Below are 21,380 nucleotides of genomic sequence, written 5' to 3'. Positions count from 1 at the left end.
ACTGAATATTCGCAGGCTGCATTTAAATTTTCCAGAGCAGAGTCAGGATACATGAGGTGGGGAATTAAAAGGATTGGGAGAGAAGTCACAGTTAAGTGGGAATCTATTTCCCAGTCCTCTAACTGTCCTCCTGGCCTTAGATGAAACATCATTAGAGAATATTGTATGCAGACATTGCAGCACAGGTGAAAGAGCAATTGACTAAGAACATGGCATTTGAGTTAGGCAGAAAAGGATTTGATCTCTGGATTCAATTTCCAGCTTTCTCACTTTCTAGTTGTGCGTATTTGGTCAAGACACTTATTCTATTCACCTTAATTTCTTCATTTATACAATTGTGAAGGTAGTAGTATCTATTGTACAATGTTTTGTGATGACTAAATGATATGGTACGTTAAAATGCCTAACACAATGTCTGAGTCATAGTAATGCTCCATAAAGGGTATCTTTTATGTTGTTACTATAGCTACTTTTTTGTAACTTGAGGCCTAAACACACCATGAGTTTCTATGCATGGATAATACATACCAAGGAAGCAGCTGCAATTCTATTTTTAGATTATTTTCTGTAAATTTCCAATTATAATAATAATAGCAACCAGCATTTATTGAACACTTATCCTATATTGGCTAGATTTCCTACCATAGGAAAAAGTCCATAGGCTAATATCATCTAGCTGTAAGCCTCATGCAAATAATATTCATGCTCTAAAAGACATGATCTTCTGTATTTGGTGGCATGAGGATTTCCAATCTGAAAGTTTCCTTTGGATCTGACACATTTTTCCCTGAAAATATGATACCTCTTTTTGTTGCTTAACTACCTCATGTATCCATTGATTTATAAAATGTTACAGTCCTTGTCTACAATGATTAGACAAAAAATTAGAATAAGTTTTTTACATGGAAATTCAAAGTAGGATCATTTAGAAGCAGTTTTTTGATAACTTTAAGAATGGCACCTACCATATTTGTCTTTGCAATTTTCAAGATACCATGTGGGGAGATATGTACACTGTTGCTAAGGAAACTAGCTACATGATATAATAACTCTTAAGAAACAAAGCTAACCTTTCTCAACTTTCGGTGTTCGTTGATTCCTCAGCTCACTAATGATTCACAAGGAGATAAAGAGGAACTAGTCTCATTTCCAGGGGAAAAATGCCTTAAAGGTCATTTTTCCTTTACAAATCACAGCCTCCCAAATGAAATCTTAATCAGTTCATCATATTATGTCTAGTGTTCTATTGATGTGATTACTAAAAAGTGGCTTATTTGGATCTGCCTTTTTATTATTAGTTTCTCCTTTGATTTTTCTATATTAGCTGACATGGAAGGTGTTGATGTTGCTGTACCAGTTACATAAAGTCACAAGAACAGAAGTGAACAAGGGTACCCATTCCAGATGGAAGAGTAAGTGGCGGCATATGTCCATTAATATGAGATCTCAGGAGGGGATGAGGAAGGGGAAGGGATATGTAAGCAACATAGTCCAACCATAAGAAAAGATCAGGGGTCAGGAATCTTATGTTCTAGTTCAAGCTATGGGACATCAAGCAAATGATTTAACCTCTCTGGGCTTCAGTTTCCTCTTCTGCTAAAGGTAGATGATAATGTTTACTTAACTTCACAGGTTTGATGTGAGGATCAAATATGTTTCATCTTCCTCACCCTCTGCATTCAATTAATCATCAAATTTTGATGGTTTTACCTACTAAGTATGTTTTGAAATTCTCCATTCCTTACCATCCATCCTATAGCACCTTAAAGTCCTTTTCATGTCTTACCTGCGTTACTCTAATTGCCCCCTAACTTGTTGCAGTGCATTTTAAGAGGCAACAACTTCTTTATAGGTCTTCCAGTCAAGAGATGAATTCTATTTTCCTATCCCTGAATCTGGGCTGGCCTTATCACTTGCTTTGACCAACAGAACAGGGCAAAAGTAACACTGTGCAACTACTGAGCAAGGCCTCAGGAGGCTTGTAGCTTCTGCTTTTATTTAATCTCTTGTTGCCCTGAGAATGCCATGTGTATTAGTTTCCTATTGCTGTTATAAAAGACAAAAGCCACAAACTTAGTAGGTTAAAATAACACAAATTTATCTTATAGTTCTAAAAGTCAGAAGCCCAAAACTGCTCTCAGTGGATTCGTCAAAGTGTCATGAGGGCTGCTTTCCTCCTGGAAGCTTAGGGGGAGAATGTTTCCTTACATTTTCCAGCTTCAGTAGGCTGCCTCGGTTCCTTGGTTCATGGCCCAGCTTCCTCGAGCTTCAAAGCCATCATTGTAGCATATTTAAATCTCTCTCCAACTCTTTCACCTCTGCTTCTGTCATCCCATCTCCTTTTATGACTCTGATCCTTCTGCCTCTCTCTTATAAGGACTGTTGTGATTGGATTGGGCCCACCCAGATAATCTAGAATAATCTCTTCAACTCAAGGTCTGTGTTAGTCTGTTTTATGTTGCTATAAAGAAATACCTGAGGCTGGGTAATTTATGAAGAAAAGAGGTTTATTTGGCTCATGGTTCTGCCAACTGTACAAGCATGGACCAGCATCTGCTTCTGATGTGGGCCTCAGGAAGCTTTCATTCATCAGGGAAGATGAAGAGGGAACAGGCATATCACATGGTGAGAGAAGGAGCAAGAGAGAAGGAAGCAAGAGAGATGTCAAGCTCTTTTAAACAACCAGCACTCTTGTGAACTAATAGAGCAACAACTCACTCATTACTATGAGGATGGCACCAAGACCGTCACGAGGGATTCGCCCCCATGACCCAAGTACCTGCCACCAGGCCCACCTCCAACATTGGCAATCACATTTCAACATGAGATTTGGAGGGGACAAAAATCTAAATCATATCAAGATCCTTATCTTAATCACATTTGCAATGTCTCTTTTACCACATAAAATAATATATTCCCAAATTCTGGGGATTAGGACATGAACACCTTTGGGGAGCCATTATTCTGTTTGCCATACCATGTAAAGAAGAATACGCTACTCTTTTAAGGTGAAAACCCATGGGTATAGAGAGGACCAGGAAAGAGCTAGCACAAATGATCAGACTTCTGGATGAGGCCCAGGAGAGAACAGCAGAGGAATAGTCCAGCTGAGCACAGCCCAAATTGCTGATCCACAGAAGAATCTTAAATAAATAGTTCACTACGTTTTGAGGGTTTTGTATTTTTATTATCAGATAACTGATATATTGTTCTCTTGGGATATAGGCTTACTGTCTGTTTAATTCTTTTTCCATACTGCTACTAGAGCAATCTATCTAAAATGGAATCCTGATTATGTCACTTCCTTGCTTAATACCCTACGATAGCTCCCTCTGGCCTTCAGGATAAAGTCAAAGTTGCTTAGCATGGTATTCAAGGCCCTCACCAACCTCAATCCTGCCCACCTCTCCCACCTTTTTTTTTTTTCATTCAGCATTCATTTCTTTGAAATGTGTGCCCCTGCATCATTTAATGCTAGCTTTTGTTATTGAATATTGCTTTGTAATTATCTGAGTACATGTCTGTCTCCATCCCTAGACTGGGAACTCAAAGCCAAGGATGTTGCTTCATTTACATATATACTTCAGGTGCTTAGCACAGCACCTGGGCTATAGTGTTCCTCAGTTAACAATTTCAGGAAATTTAGCTTCTGCATTTTGTAGATCATATTAATCAACTTATTAAAATCCAGGTGAGAGTCTCCAAATAGCTAGCTGACATCTCAGTGGACTAGCTATCAACATTTGCTAGCTCTGTAAGCATGGACAGATTATTTCAGTTATCTGTGTCTTCGTTTATTTGCCTGTAACATGGAGATAATATTAGTGCCTATCTCAGAGTTGTGGGGAATAAGTGAATTAATGTATGTAAAGTGCTATGCAGACTAAGAATCGTTGTAACGATTGTTGTGGTAGTGGTCATAGTAATGGTGATGTTTGTTAACTCTACTATCTATGAGGGTATGTTAACTCAGTTGAAGATTAACCTGTACAAAACCATATTAGGAATGGAATCTGAAATATTCCCAATAAAACTCATTATAAAATATATTCTAAAATAGTTCCAAATTATTTCTATTTGTAGAAAAAAATACTGTGTTTCAGTAGAAATCTATTTTTCAGTGGAAAACTTGTGCCCTGTTTAATTCTAGATCTGTTCATTTTCTTTCAGCTATGTTATAACTGGAATTTTTAAAGTCTGTGCTACTGGGTGGAGAATTAATTGACTTTTCTTCACCCCATGCCACCTTTCTTCATAAAAAAAATCAGTTTTGTTTCCATTTGCATTTCATCTCATTACTACTTTATTCTATATACATTTGTGATTTTTTGACTTTAAAAACCAGTTAAAACATATGTCTGGCTTCTTTAATAATATATGAGTAAAATCTTTAGGATATGTTTATTTTTATATCTGTATGAGAGCCATGATTTTACCTTTTTCTGAAAATTATCTTTTAACAGTTTAATCCAAGCATGTCTTTACTTGGCTCTAAGAAGGTGAATCCAAAGTGGCAACAGAACTATGCTGACACTGTTTTTGTAATATTTATTTTGCACTCTACTAATTTTGTTTTGGTTTATGGCCAATAAGTTGCTTCCCATTGAGAATTTGGTCTTGTGGTATGACTATTTAGTGATCTCTGTAAGTGGATTAATGGTTTTTAGTGATCTTTGTTAGCTGAGGGACAATAGAAAATCCGATTTGTTAGTCTTTTCTGCTTGTTTGTTTGTCTATTTTAAGCTCAAGTTCAATTAAGAATTGAAGAATGGGAAGAGACCATCTGATTGATTTGGACCAATGAGTTATATACTTCTGAGTTTACTCTTGGCTCCTGGCTGATATTTTAGAATTGATGCCATAAGCTCTTACTGTGTCTGCATGTCTAAGTGTCTGTACTTCATAAGGAACTTTACTTCTTTTTTTGTAAGGATATACCATGGACTGAATTGTGTCCCACCAAAATTCATATGTTGAAGCCCTAACCCTCAATGTGACTGCATTGGAGATAGGCTCTTTTGGAGGAAATTAAGGTTAAATAAGGTCATATGGGTGGCGCCCTGATCTGATAGGACTGTGACCAAAGAAGAGGTCATGTGCACCACAGCAAGATGGCAGCTACCTACAAGTCAAGAGAAGAGACCTTCAGAATAAAACCTATCTTGCTGGCACCTTGATCTTGGACTTCTCAGCCTCCAGAACTGTGAGGAAAAAATTTTTGTTGATTAAGCCACCCAGTTTATGGTGCTTTGTTGATAGCCTGAGTAAACTAAGACAGGGTATAATATTTTGCTATGTTTGGGTGATATTAATAAATTAGAATATAAAGTATCTTAGAGGATTCGCTTATAGAGATGATTAAATTCTTATGTAATTAGAATATTCCTAAAATTCTCAGAAAATAAGGAAACTGAATTTCTAATGTTTTTGGTATGTTAGATTTTAAAACTATTCTCACAGAATTCAGAAACCAATTCAAAACATTTTAAGAATTCGAGTTCACATAATGTAGGTAAGTGCTTGGTGAATGAGACTAGCTTAATATTTTGGCTTAATAAAAGACCTATGTCTTTTCTGATTTATCATTATTAAGTAGAAGTGTAGATTTTATTATACTTCGGCATGTTATTCCTAAAGTTGTACAGATTTACTGAGGGAATAAGCTAATATTGCATCTACTTAAGGTTGAAGATTATGAAGAATGTAAATTTGTGTTTAATCAAACAGAATAATTATTCTGGCAAACTTTATTTAACCAGTAATTATGTTTTATAGTATGTCAGCTTGAAGATAATTTCCAAGATCTTTAGATAACTTAAAACGTTAAGTTGATAACATTTTTTAAATTTTTTTATTTTTATTAAAAAATTTTTTTTATTATACTTTAAGTTCTAGGGTACATGTGCACAACCTGCAGGTTCGATACATAGGTATACATGTGCCATGTTGGTTTGCTGCACCCATCGACTCATCATTTGCATTAGGTATTTCTCCTAATGCTATCCCTCCCCAAGCCCCCCATCCTCCAACAGGCCCTGATGTGTCATGTTCCCTGACCCGTGTCCAAGTGATCTCATTGTTCAATTCCCACCTACGAGTGAGAACATGCAGCGTTTGGTTTTCTGTCCTTGTAACAGTTTGCTGAGAATGAGGGTTTCCAGCTTCATCCATGTCCCTGCAAAGGACATAAACTCATCCCTTTTTATGGCTGCATAATATTCCATGGTGTATATGTGCCACATTTTCTTAATCCAGTCTATCATTGATGGACATTTGGGTTGGTTTCAAGTCTTTGCTATTGTGAATAGTGCCGAAGTAAACATACGTGTGCATGTGTCTTTACAGTAGCATAATTTGTAATCCTTTGGGTATATACCCAGTAATGGGATTGCTGGGTCAAATGGTAATTCTAGTTCTAGATCCTAGAGGAATTGCCACACTATCTTCCACAATGGTTGAACTAGTTTACACTCCCACCAACAGTGTAAAAGTGTTCCTATTTCTCCACATCCTCTTCAGTATCTGTTGTTTCCTGTCTTTTTAATGATTGCCATTCTAACTGGCGTGAGATGGTATCTCACTGTGGTTTTGATTTGCATTTCTCTGATGACCAGTGATGATGAGCAGTTTTTCATGCGTCTGTTGGCTGCATAAATGTCTTTTTTGAGAAGTGTCTGTTCATATCCTTTGTCCACTTTTTGATGGGGTTTTGTTTTTCTTGTAAATTTGTTTGAGTTCTTTGTAGATTCTGGATATTAGCCCTTTGTCAGATGGGTAGATTGCAAAAATTTTCTCCCATTTTATAGGTTGCCTGTTCACTCTGATGGTAGTTTCTTTTGCCATGCAGAAGCTCTTTAGTTTAATTAGATCCCATTTGTCAATTTTGGCTTTTGTTGCCATTGCTTTTGGTGTTTTAGTCATGAAGTTCTCCCCATGCCTATGTCCTGAATGGTATTGCCTAGGTTTTCTTCTAGGGTTTTTATGGTTTTAGGTCTAACATTTAAGTCTTTAATCCATCTTGAATTAATTTTTGTATAAGGTTTAAGGAAGGGATCCAGTTTCAGCTTTCTACATATGACTAGCCAGTTTTCCCAGCACCATTTATTACACAGGGAATCATTTCCCCCTTTCTTGTTTTTGTTAGGTTTGTCAAAGATCAGATCGTTATAGATGTGTGATGTTATTTCTGAGGCCTCTGTTCTGCTCCACTGGTCTATAAATCTGTTTTGGTACCAGTACTATGCTGTTTTGGTTACTGTAGCCTTGCAGTATAGTTTGAAGTCAGGTAGTGTGATGCCTCCAGCTTTGTTCTTTTGGCTTAGGATTGACCTGGCAATGCAGGCTCTTTTTTGGTTCCATATGAACTTTAAAGTAGTTTTTTCCAATTCTGTGAAGAAAGTCATTGGTAGCTTGATGGGGTTGGCATTGAATCTATAAATTACTTTGAGCAGCATGGCCATTTTCATGATATTGATTCTTCCTCTTCATGAGCATGGAATGTTCTTCCATTTGTTTGTGTCCTCTTTTATTTCGTTGAGCAGTGGTTAGTAGTTCTCCTTGAAGAGGTCCTTCACATCCCTTGTAAGTTGGATTCCTAGGTATTTTATTCTCTTTGAAGCAATTGTGAATGGGAGTTCACACATAATTTGGCTCTCTGTTTGTCTGTTATTGGTGTATAGGAAAGCTTGTGATTTTTGCACATTGATTTTGTATCCTGAGACTTTGCTGAAGTTGCTTATCAGCTTAAGGAGATTTTGGGCTGTGACGATGGGGTTTTCTAAATATAAAATCATGTCATCTGCAAACAGGGACAATTTGACTTCCTCATTTCCTAATTGAATGCCCTTTATTTCTTTCTCTTGCCTGACTGCCCTTGCCAGAACTTCCAACACTATGTTGAATAGGAGTGGTGAGAGAGGGCATCCTTGTCTTGTGCCGGTTTTCAAAGGGAATGCTTCTAGTTTTTGCGCATTCAGTATGATATTGGCTATGGGTTTGTCATAAATAGCTCTTATTATTTTGAGATAGGTTCCATCAATACCTAGTTTATTGAGAGTTTTTAGCATGAAGGGCTGCTGAATTTTGTTGAAGGCCTTTCTGCATCTATTGAGATAATCATGTGGTTTTTGTTGTTGGTTCTGTGTATGTGATGGATTACATTTATTGATTGGCATATGTTGAACCAGCCTTGCATCCCAGGGATGAGGCCTACTTCATTGTGGTGGATATGCTTTTTGATGTGCTGCGGGATTTGGTTTGCCAGTTTTTATTGAGGATTTTCGCATCAATGTTCATCAGGGATACTGGTCTAAATTCTCTTTTTTTTGTTGTGTCTCTGCCAGGCTTTGGTATCAGGATGATGTTGGCCTCATAAACTGAGTTAGGGAGGATTCCCTCTTTTTCTATTGATTGGAATAGTTTCAGAAGGAATGATACCAGCTCCTCTTTGTAACTCTGGTAGTATTTGGCTGTGAATCCGTCTGGTCCTGGACTTTTTTTGGTGGGTAGGCTATTATTATTTCAATTTCTGAGCCTATTATTGGTCTATTCAGAGATTCAAATTCTTCCTTGTTTAGTCTTGGGAGGGTGTATGTGTCCAGGAATTTATCCATTTCTTCTAGATTTTCTAGTTTACTTGCGTAGAGGTATTTATATTATTCTCTGATAGTTTTCATATCTGCGGGATCGGTGGTGATATCCCCTTTATCATTTTTTATTGCATCTATTTGATTCTTCTCTCTTTTCTTCTTTATTTGTCTTGCTAGCGGTCTATCAATTTTGTTGATCTTTCCAAAAAACCAGCTCCTGGATTCATTGATTTTTTGAAGGGTTTTTTTTTTTTGTGTCTCTATCTCTTTCATTTCTGCTCTGATCTTAGTTATTTCTTGCCTTCTGCTAGCTTTTGAATTTGTTTGCTTTTGCTTCTCTAGTTCTTTTGATTGTGATGTTAGGGTGTCAATTTTAGATCTTTCCTGATTTCTCTTGTGGGCATTTAGTGCTATAAATTTCCCTCTACATACTGCTTTAAATGTGTCCCAGAGATTCTGGTACATTGTGTCTTTGTTCTCACTGGTTTCAAAGAACATCTTTATTTCTGCCTTCATTTTGTTATTTTCCCAGTAGTCATTCAGGAGCAGGTTGTTCAGTTTCCATGTAGTTGTGTGGTTTTGAGTGAGTTTCTTAATCTTGAGTTCTAATTTGATTGCACTGTGGTCTCAGAGACTGTTTGTTGTGATTTCTGTTCTTTTACATTTGCTGAGGAGTGCTTTACTTCCAATTATGCAGTCAATTTTAGAATAAGTGCGATGAGGTGCTGAAAAGAACGTATATTCTGTTGATTTGGGGTGGAGAGTTCTGTAGATGTCTATTAGGTCTGCTTGTTGCAGAGCTGAGTTCAGGTCCTGGATATCCTTGTTAACATTCTGTCTCGTTGATCTGTCTAATACTGACAGTGGGGTGTTAAAGTCTCCCATTATTATTGTGTGGGCATCTAAGTCTCTTTGTAAGTCTCTAAGGACTTGCTTTATGAATCTGGGTGCTCCTGTATTGGGTGCATATATATATTTAGGATAGTTAGCTCTTCTTGTTGAATTGATCCCTTTACCATTATGTAATGGCCTTCTTTGTTTCTTTTGATCTTTGTTGGTTTAAAGTCTGTTTTATCAGAGACTAGGATTACAGCCCCTGCTTTTTTTTTTTTTTTTTTTTTTTTTGCTTTCCATTTGCTTGGTAGATCTTCCTCCATCCCTTTATTTTGAGCCTATGTGTGTCTTTGCATGTGAGATGGGTCTCCTGAATACAGCACACTGATGGGTCTTGACTCTTTATCAAATTTGCCAGTTGGTGTCTTTTAATTGGGGCATTTAGCCAATTTACATTTAAGGTTAATATTGTTATGTGTGAATTTGATCCTGTCATTATGATGTTTGCTGGTTATTTTGCCCGTTAATTGATGCAGTTTCTTCATAGCATCGATGGTCTTTATAATTTGTCATATTTTTGCAGTGTCTGGTACTGGTTGCTTCTTTCCATGTTTAGTGCTTCCTTCAGAAGCTCTTGTAAGGCAGGCCTGGTGGTGACAAAATCTCTCAGCATTTGCTTGTCTGTAAAGGATTTTGTTTCTCCTTCACTTATGAACCTTAGTTTGGCTGGATATGAAATTTTGGGTTGAAAATTCTTTTCTTTTAAGAATGTTGAATGTTGGCCCCCACTCTCTTCTGGCTTGTAGGGTTTCTGCTGAGAGATTCACTGTTAGTCTGATGGGCTTCCCTCTGTGGCTAACTCGACCTTCCTCTCTGGCTGCCCTTAACACTTTTTCCCTCATTTCAACCTTGGTTAATCTGACAATTATGTGTCTTGGGGTTGCTCTTCTCGAGGAGTATCTTTGTGGAGTTGTCTGTATTTCCTGAATTTGAATGTTGGCCTGCCTTGCTAGGTTGGGGAAGTTCTCCTGGATAATATCCTGAAGAGTGTTTTCCAACTTGGTTCCATTCTCCCCATCACGTTCAGGTACACCAATCAAATGTAGATTTGGTCTCTTCACATAGTCCCATATTTCTTGGAGGTTTTGTTCATTTCTTTTTACTCTTTTTCTCTAACCCTGTCTTCTCATTTTATTTCATTAATTTGATCTTCAATCACTGATACCCTTTCTTCTGATTGAATCGGCTATTGAAACTTCCGCATGCATCATGAAATCCTCATGCCATGGTTTTCAGCTCCATCAGGTCATTTACGATCTTCTCTACACTGTTTATTCTAATTAGCCATTCCTCTAATCTTTTTTCAAGGTTTTTAGCTTCCTTACAATGGGTTCAAACATCCTGCTTTCACTTGGAGATGTTTGTTATTACCGACCTTCTGAAGCCTACTTCTGTCGACTCGTCAAAGTCATTCTCCATCCAGCTTTGTTCTGTTGCTGGTGAGGAGCTGCGATCCTTTGGAGGAGAAGAGGTGCTCTGATTTTTCGAATTTTCAGCTTTTCTCCTCTGGTTTCTCCCCATCTTTGTGGTTTTATATACCTTTGGTCTTTGATGTTGGTGACCTACAGATGGGGTTTTGGTGTAGATGACCTTTTTGTTGATGTTGATGCTATTCCTTTCTGTTTGTTAGTTTTCCTTCTAACAGTCAGGTCCCTCAGCTGCAGGTCTGTTGGAGTGTGCTGGAGTTCCACTCCAGACCCTGTTTGCCTGGGTATCACCAGCAGAGGCTGCAGAACAGCAAATATTGCACAATAGCAAATATTGCTGCCTGATCCTTCCTCTGGAAGCTTCATCCCAGAGGGGCAGCTGCCTATATGAGGTGTCTGTCAGCCCCTACTGGGAGGTGTCTCCCAGTTAGGCTACTCGTGGGTCAGGGATCCACTTGAGGAGGCAGTCTGTCCGTTCTCAGAGCTCAAATGCCATGCTGGGGGAACCACTGCTCTCTTCAGAGCTGTCAGACAGGGATGTTTAAGTCTGCAGAAGTTGTCTGCTGCCTTTTGTTCAGCTATGCCCTGCCCACAGAGGTGGAGTCTAGAGGCAGTAGGCCTTGTTGATCTGCGGTGGGCTCCACCCAGTTCGAGCTTCCCAGCCGCTTTGTTCACCTACTCAAGCCTCAGCAATGGCAGACGCCCCTCCCCGAGCCAGGCTGCTGCCTCGCAGTTCAAACTCAGACTGCTGCACTAGCAGTGAGCAAGGCTCCATGGGCATGGGACCCACTGAGCCAGGCACAGGAGAGAATCTCCTTGTCTGCCAGTTGCTAAGACCTTGGGAAAAGTGCAGTATTTGGGCGGGAATGTCCCATTTTTCCAGGTAATCTGTCACAGCTTCCCTTGGCTAGGAAAGGGAAATCCCCCAACCCCTTGTGCTTCCCCGGGTGAGGCGATGCCCCGCCCTGCTTCAGCTCGCCCTCTGTAGGCTGCACCCACTGTCCAACCAGTCCCAATGAGATGAACCAAGTACCTCAGTTGGAAATGCACAAACCACCCATATTCTGTGTCGATCATGCTGGGAGCTGCAGACTGGAGCTGTTCCTATTCGGCCATCTTGGAATGATCACCCCAGTTGATATCCTTTTGGGTTAATTAATAGATAGTCATTGGATATCTAGATCATTTCTAAGTAGGATAGAATGCCAAAATATTGATTACTAATCATAATATTAAGCTTATATACTTTTGCTTCTTATTTGTATATGCTACAGAGAGATGATGTATTTGGGTCTGTTAATGAACACGTTCATTTTGCAACTTTGAGAAATCATATAAAGTATGACTGTAGAAAGTTGTATTATGTGTATTCATGAGCTCTGCTAGATTGCAAGGATGCACTGCAAGGAAGTTTACTCTGTGAAGTAGAAATTGCTTTGGTTAAAATTAATATATGTGAATGAGACTATGTAGGAGTAATAGTTTCAGAGAATTACAACTGTGTTTGATGTATTTTTATTTTCCATGGAAAGGAGTAGTTTCTTCCTAAAGGAGTTTTTTTTTTATTCTGTTTTTTCACTCTTCAAATCTCTTTGTGCACTTAAAGCTTATTGAGGACCCCATAGAGGTTTTTTTTTGTAGGTTCTATTGATACTTACTATATTGGAAATTGAAACTGGGGAATTTTTAAAATGCACACTTATTGATGAATTCAAAGATAGCAACAATGAACACATTGAATGTTACTAATAATATTATGAAATTAATTCTGACCTTGTGGACATCCTGATATGGGTCCTAGAGTAAACTGTCAGTTTATTCCAGAATATGAAGGAGTATAATGATAGACAAAAGGTAGAAATACATTTTACTTCCCTTGCTTTATAATACCTGAGTTTGAAAAGTTATGAACTGTGTTAAAAACCTTAGCAGAGTTTGCTTAAATTGATAGGCCTGTCTCCTTGGTTCATTGCCTTCACCTACTATAAGAAAGGTTATTTTTTATTGTTGTAATTGTTGTTGTTTCCCGTTAATCTGCTTAGATAACAAAGATTTGTGTCATACCACAATAAGATTCTATGGTTTATGTTGTCTGTATAATGTCCTTGGTCATTCAAGAAAACAAAGTTTCCCCACAAAAACAAACATTCATTACAATCACGTTATCTTCTAAGTTTTCTTTTAATGTTTTATTGACATTTTGAAATGAATAACCAAGTATTATTTCTCAGGCACCTATGATCCAATTTGTATCTTAAATGTTCAAATACCATGACATTTTTTATTTTTGCCTTCCCCAAGTCTAATCGTGCATATAAAAAAATAAAATAAAGCTTTCACCTTATCTTTTACAACTAAAATTACCTTTTAAGGCCCTGTGCAATGGCACAAAGATTTTTTCCTTCATCTAGTAAAATGAGAGGTGCTAAAAATAATTAGGTTTATTGATATGTTACTGCTGATGAATTCTATGAGAACAGTTTTCAAATCAGAAAAGATGCTGAGCCTTCTGTAAGTTAAATTAGTGTGGCTAAAATATTATTGGTATAAATATTTCAGAAATGGTATACTGCTAGGGAAATTTCAAGAAATTTGTCAAAGCCCTTGCTGTCCATGATATATATTTTTATTTATCAGAGTGCTAGTGGTGTTTTGTCTGATATTAGATGACAGCAGTATAGTGTTATCAGTCATAATTTCAGTTATTTTAAAAAATATTAACTTGGTTACAACTTTGCTACTTTAAATTGAAAATGGCATCTTCTAGGCCACTAGATTTCAAATAGGAATTCACATCACTTAACTATGGAGTTTTATTAATATACAGATGTTTGTGGTGTATTCCATACTTACTGAATCTTTTTACTTAATATTGACATATTTTTGGCATATTCTTACTATATGCTTAGTATATTTATTGCATATTATTTCAGACTTATATATCTCAAGATTTTTTCTCTGTAAAGGATATATTCATCTATTTTTATAATTTAGATGTAATCTTCACTATCTTCTTTAATAATAGATTTAATCACTGTTTATAATTATTTTGTCTAAAACTTTTTTCGGCAGGCTTAACTATCTTGCTTTGCATGTCAAAGAAAAAAACAAATTTTATTGTCAGCTGCATTTTTCTTACAACAAATGCTCATTAGACCTTTCACTTTTGAAAGCTATCAGTAATAACTAACCATAGTCTTTTGTCTTAGATTTTTTTTTTGTTTGTTTTACTCTGATCCTTTCTTGAAAGCATATGCAATCAACTACAGTCCTCAGTGCTTCGTCATTAAAAAAGGATGACTGTCTCAGAGCCTCATGGAAAAGGATTACGACAGGTACTTTTGGGTATAGGCTTCTGCTAATACAAGATCTTATGGAGCAAGAATAATTATATAAGACTGAATGATATGATATAATTTTTTTTTTTGAGACAGTTTCACTCTTCCGCCCAGGCTGGAGTAAAATGGTGCCATGTTGGCTCACTGCAACCTCTGCCCCCTGGATTCAAGCAATTATCTGGCCTCAGCCTCTTGAGTAGTTGGGATTATAGGCACCTGCCACCACACCCAACTAATTTTTGCATTTTTAGTAGAGACAGGGTTTCGTCACATTGGCCAGGCTAGTCTGGAACCCCTGACCTCAGGTGATCTACCCGCCTTGGCCTCCCAAAGTGCTAGGATTATAGGCGTGCACCACCGTGCCTGGCCTATGATGTAAATTTTTAAATAATATTGTTGATGTTTTAATGTTTTCTTTTCAAGATGTATAAGGAAGTCCTTTGTCTTTTATGCTATTGTTGGGGCTCAGAACATGATACCCCGAAGTATGGCACCCTGGCATACTGAATACTTTGAACTGAAGGAAACTAGAAAGGCCTCAGAAGCAAGGTCTTTCTGATCTTTCTTACATTCTCCTATCTCCTCCTCCTTGTTCTCCCCCAAAGCAAGTCATGGAAACCAGAATTCCTCTTCTCCAAAGAGGGTCATGAAAACTAGAACCCCTCTCCCCAAAAGCAAGCCATTAAACCTAGAAAGGTAACTCTCTCCCTGTTCCCCTTTCCCTTGAAGACCTTCATTCCAGAGAGGTCGTGTATCATACTGAGGAAGAAGGAATGCTACACAGAGAAGTCAACCGGTCTCTGAACAGATAGGCCTTGCTGGATCCCCCCACGCAATCTATTACCATTAGGTCATACTCTTTTGTCTAATCACATTTCTACGTGGCTATCCATTCTTTATTGAACCTAAGTATATAGATGGTTTCCTCTAGGTTTTGGGGGTCCTCATTTCCGAAGGCTGCTGTGTCATGTAAAATTTTGATTAAATAAATTTGTCATGCTTGTCTCTTGTTAATCTATCTTTTGTTATAGGAGTCTTGGCTGTTACCCTTATGATTGGTGAGGAAAGGTATCACACTTTTGTACTTTTACACTATCTACAACTTATAATAATTTAGTAGACTCTGCTTTTATAAACTGAAATGAAATATTTATAAATGATATTTTATTCTCCTTGTTGACCCCTTCAGAATTCAGAAACTCTTATCGAACATTTTTATTTTCATAGCAATGTAGTGATTTGCATAGTTGCAGTAAGAATGTATTCTCCTTTTACTGGAGAATAATTGGAAACATTGGTTATACAACCAAGGACTTGCCTAGGATGTTATATGTGAAAATTATGCTTATTCAATTAGATATGAACAGATACTTTTAAGGCACCAAAGCTGACTTTATAAAGCCAATGCTTACAAAGTAAACTTGGGAAAACTGGCATGGTATCTGGCTTCCAGGGTTCTCAGACTTACAGATGAGTAAGGAAGGTCACTTCCTGGCAAGCCAGGGACTTTAGGACGTTTTGAGAACCTTAAAAAGAAAGAAATTCAGTCCAGGTGCGGTGGCTCATGCCTGTAATCCCAACACTTTGGGAGGACGAGGCGGGCGGACCACGAGGTCAGGAGATCTAGACCATCCTGGCTAACATGGTGAAACACCGTCTCTACTTAAAATAGAAAAAGTTAGCCGGGCATGGTGGCTCATGCCTGTAGTCCCAGTTACTTGGGAGGCTGAGGAGGAGAATCGCTTGAACCCGGGAGGCGGAGGCTGCAGTGAGCCGAGATCGCACCACTGCACTCCAGCATGGGTGACAGAGCGAGACTCCATCTCAAAAAATAAAAAAAGAAAGAAAGAAATTCACCCACATTTGTAGATACTATTGGCAAAATCCTTGTTTCCTAGCCTCAGGTCCACACATAATAAAGAGCTTTTAAAAGTCCAATCTGAGATTCTTTATGAAAACATCCATCAAAATAAACTTAAGAAGGTCCACATGGCAAATTAGCACACTTGCTGCACTTTCATAAATAATTAGGCCCAGTCTGATGATATGTCTTATTTTTTGATCAAGATAACTTTTCAGGCTTTTCTGATCAAAAAGGAGGGGAATTTTAGTAAAAATTGATATGTTTTGGTGGGAAATGATACATCATCTCTAGCCTTTAGGCCTGATTTAAGCAAAATCATTGTTCTGTTCATTGTTCATTGTTCCTTGTCTGAATTATTTTGCAACTTCTTGTAAGTTGAAGGTAACTGATATATAAATTCTACTCTGTCTGTTAGACATTTGGTTCCTCCACTTCACCTTGGAAAAACCAGTTTTGTCTCCATTTGTCAACATTCCTTTACTCCATAAAAATTTTAGCTCTTTTGACTTTTATTTTGAACCAGTTATAATATCTGCCTGGTTCCCTCATAACATATGAATAAAATAAATCCTTAATCAATTTTTGTGTCTGTATGAAAGTCATGATTTTACCTTGTTCTGAAAGTGAACTTTTAACAAGATATTTAATTCCTGGTTACCTTTCTGAGTTTAAATCATAGAGCTAGTTATGTTCCCCCTAGTAAGGAACTTTATGATTTAACAAAAAGTATTTACAAAAGAAGTGCTTGATCTGCCATGACATATAACTTGGATTATAACTTAAGTAGAGCCTCAAGTGTAGTATCATAGCTTGTTGTTCATGCATCTTTCATTATGATTCCATATAGCAAACAAGTCTAGGGGATTAGAAGCTGTGAAAAGTAATTAAGAAATGACTTTGTCTATCACATGATAGTAAAAAAAAAAAAAAAAAAGAGAAACTTTTCTGCAAGCCATTCCTTGACATATTTGGAGGCTGTAATCCATCCCCTAACCAAATAATATCTTGCCTTTTTCATTTATGCATTTTTTTATTGTGCATACATATTTTAAAACTAATGTTTCTGCTTGTTATAGAAAATTATAATATGTTTTAGTTATATGCAATATAAATTAGCCTTTGTTACTCTCTAGTTTGCCAAAGAAAGAAAAGAGAATTGTTGCTCTCTGATAAGACCTGGTATCTCCTTAGGGCTCTCCACAGGGATTGGGTGGGGGTTGCAATTTCAAGTATCAGAGACTTTTGATCTTAAACTTTGGCTATTACCCTATTGACTCCTAGTATCAACTATTCAGAAGTCAGGAAAAGACAAAAAAAATCAGTGGCAATAGACTTCATAACCTGAAGAACAGCTATGAGCACCAGGTCTCCTATAAAATGCATTGTGAGTGTCTATATGTTCCATTAAATTTACTGTTCATCTGAGCAGAAGGGTGGTTTACAGAGGCTAGGAAGGGTAATGAGGGTTGGGGGGGATGGGAATGGTTAATGGATACAAAAAGTAGTTAGAAATAATAGATAAGACCTAGTATTTGATAACACAACAGGGTGATTACAAACAAAAATAATTTATTGTACATTTAAAAATAACTAAATGAGTATAACTGGATTGTTTGTAACACAAAGGAAATATGCTCGAGGGGATGAATACCCCATTTTTGATGATTTGATTATTAGGCATTGCATGCCTGTATCAAAACATCTCATGTACCCCATAATACAACACCTACTATGTACTCACAAGATTTTTTAAAAAGTTTATTGCTCATGTGTTACTCATATTTTGTCAGTACTGAATCTTACAGACTAATATTTATGTATTGTTTGTGTTTTCTCTCTTTTTTTATTATTCACCTCTATTCTCTATACATTTGTCAACATCTCTTGGTTTTAGTTACTAGGCACAGGATAATGTAACCATACTTTTGATATCAGGCAAAGAATTGGAGCTTCAGGAGGTCACATAAACTCCCTATTGGCACTTAACTACAAATGGGCAGGGGATACAGCTTTCTTCTCAGGAAATGTTCTTCTGGAATAGCTTCACTTCATTAATAGGCTAATATGTGGTAGAATTTGACTACACTGCAATCTCCATTAGAACATTATTTAACTTCCATTTAATATTTTTTTAGAGGATACATACTAGGGACAATTTTGGCCCCCTAGGGTACATTTGGTAATGTCTGGAGCCATTTTGGGTTGTCACAACTGGTGGGAAATGCTACTGACATTTAGCTGGTAAAGGCCAGTGGTGTACTACTAAACAGCAGAGGACAGCCCCTTCTTCCACCAAAAAAATCTTTCAGATCCTAAATGTCAACAGTACTGAGATTGAGAGAGCTTGGATTAGTGTGTCAACAATGCTGTTTGCCTGCTATTGAAATGCTTCATTTCAAATAAGGATTACCAAGAAAAAAATACTTTCTGACTTTTGTAAAATCAGATTGTTAAAGTTGTCTGCAACTTAATGCAAGTATTTCTCTTTGTTTGTTCTATAGAGCCTGGTGATTAGGAGTAGAGGAAATTACAGAAGTTTAAATAACACAGAATGAGAAAAGTAATGTGAGCTTTAGAATGTGCAGTATATATAGATGCTTATTGAATAAAATCAAGTTAAAGAAGTTTTACTTGTACTGTGGGATCCAATGCTTACATTTCATTCAAAGAGGGTCAATTTCTCAGCAACTGTTAGAACTAGTGACATTTTCTTTGATCTGGCAGTGTTCAATGACAATTTTCCCTTGTAATCTAAGTTATCAACTTGAAAATATCTTCAACACACAGCTGGAAACAGGAAGACAAAACTATACTAAATTATTTACATTATCCAATGAAAGAGTAACATGTCTTTTAAATGTAACAGAAGTGTTAATAAACACTTTTAATAAACAAAAACAAGAATAATAACAACCACAAGAGACACTGGAAACTTTAAAAAATTGGAGGTTTACTTCACATAGCAAACAGCAGAAAATGATGAAATTACTATGTATCTTGTTAAATATAATTTAAGAAGAAATTTCATGTCATACCTGATCATTTAGTAAATAAATATGTCATCACTAAAGCATTATGATTTAGTATAACTGTTTCTCTGATATAATAGCACTAGTTGAGGAAAACAAAAATACTATGTAATTGAGTTTTGACAAGGTGTCATGTAGTTACACATTCAGTTGTTACTATGTAATTATTGAAGAAGACATTTATCTAACACTTTTGCACCTTGGGAAGCAGCCCATGCAATGTGGTATCAAGCAAAATCTAATGGTAATACCAATTTCCCAATATTTGTAGCAGTAACCTTTAGCAGGTTCCTTTAGAGACATAGATGTTCAAGTGACAGAGATTCCCTTTTGCCAAAGGGGGATCATCAGGTACAAGAGAATACCTTTTTCCTACATTATTTTAGTTAGCCCCATCTTGCTTTCCTGTGTATAGTCCCTAAGCGGATTCTATTGAGTCTGATGCCATCAAGGAAAAGACAAGTTTTCTGTGGTCTCTTCATAATCAGCTCAGTCCACCTAGGGAGACTGAAAAGCTCTCCTGCCTTCCAGCTAACCAATCAAGGAGAAATTGTGTCTAGAAAAATATTTATCATTACCAACAGACTGCATCAAACTACGATGAGATGGAAGCTACTGTGAATGAGCTCTAGTCTGGCCTGTGATGTTTCAGTGAATGAGCTCTAGTCTGGCCTGTGATGTTTCAGTGATCTTAAATGAGCTCATTACTTTCTACCAGTGGAAGAGGTACCCAGGTGGACACAATTCTTATTTTTAAAAATCGTTTTAGAAGCCTTATGCTGTGCTCACTTCGATAGCACATATAATAAAATTGGTACAATACAGAGAAGATTAGCATGGCCCCTGCACAAGGATGTCACGCAAATTCATGAAGTGTTCCATATTTTTAGCTAGACTAATAAAGAAGAAAACAGAGAAGAATCAAACAGACACAATAAAAAATGAAAAAGTGGATATCACCACTGACCCACAGAAATATAAACAACCATCAGATAATACTACAAATAGATCTATGCAAATAAAGTAAAAAATCTAAAGAAAACAGATAAATTCCTGGACACATACACCCTCCCAAGACTGAACCAGGAATAGGTTGAATCCCTCAATAGACCAATAATAAGTTCCAAAATTAAAGCAATCATAAATAGCTTACCAACCAAAGAAAGCCCAAGACCAGTTGGATTTACAACTGAATTCTACCATAAATATAAAGAGGAGCTGATACCATTTCTTCTGAAACTACTCCAAATAATTGAAAAGGAAGGACTCCTCCCTAACTCATTCTATGAGGCCAGCATCATCCTGATACCAAAACCTGGGAGAGATACAACAAAAAAAGAAAACTTCAGGCCAATATCCCTGATGAACATTGATGCAAAAATTCTCAATAAAATACGGCAAACCGAATGCAGCAGTGCATCATGAAACTTATCCACCACGATCAAATTGGCTTCATTCCCAGGATGCAAGTCTTGTTCAACATATGCAAATCAATAAACGTAATTCATCACATAAATAGATCTAAAGACAAAAACCACATGATTATCTCAATAGATGCAGAAAAGGCCTTCAATAAAATCCAACATCCCTTCATGTCAAAAACTCTCAGTAAACTAGGTATTGAAGGAACATACTTCAAAATCATAAGAGCCACTTATGACAAACCCACAGCCAATATCATATTGAATGGGCAAAAGCTGGAAACATTCCTCTTGAAAACTGGCACAAGACAAAGATGCCCTTTCTCACCACTGCTATTCAACATAGTATTGTAAGTTCTGGCCAGGGCAACCAGGCAGGAGAAATAAATAAAGGGTATTCAAATCGGAAGGGAGAAAATCAAAATGTCCTTGTTTGCAGATGACATGATCCTATATCTAGAAAACCCCATCGTCTCAGCGCCAAAGCTTCTTAAGCTGATAAGCAACTTCAGCAAAGTCTCAGGATACAAAGTCAATGTGCAGAAGTCACAAGCACTCCTATACACCAACAACAGGCAAGCAGAGAGCCAAATCATGAAGGAACCCCCATTCGCAATTGCTACAAAGAGAATAAAATACCTAGGAATACAGCTAACAAGGGAAATGAAGTTCCTTTTCAAGGAGAACTACAAACCACTGTTCAAGGAAACCAGAGAGGACACAAACAAATGAAAAAATATTCCATGCTCATGGATAGGAAGAACCAATATCATGAAAATGACCATATTGCCCAAAGTAATTTATAGATTCAATGCTATT

The 21,380-nt window shown here is 37.1% G+C and overlaps 1 protein-coding gene and 1 non-coding gene across 2 annotated transcripts in view; one reads left to right on the top strand and one right to left on the bottom strand.

Annotated features, from left to right (window-relative positions):
- Positions 1-21,380, bottom strand: part of IL1RAPL2 (interleukin 1 receptor accessory protein like 2) — a 570,279-nt gene that overhangs the window by 73,716 nt on the left and 475,183 nt on the right. The window lies entirely within an intron of this gene.
- LOC112438495 (U6 spliceosomal RNA) lies at positions 19,922-20,028 on the top strand. The gene has a single exon (XR_003026913.1). It is a non-coding gene; the product is annotated as a U6 spliceosomal RNA (small nuclear RNA).

The sequence above is a fragment of the Pan paniscus genome, chromosome X, assembly GCF_029289425.2.
Source record: "Pan paniscus chromosome X, NHGRI_mPanPan1-v2.0_pri, whole genome shotgun sequence".
NCBI lineage: Eukaryota > Metazoa > Chordata > Mammalia > Primates > Hominidae > Pan > Pan paniscus.
The sequence above is the reverse complement of the archived record's forward strand: the minus strand, read 5'-3'. Positions and strand labels throughout refer to the sequence as shown.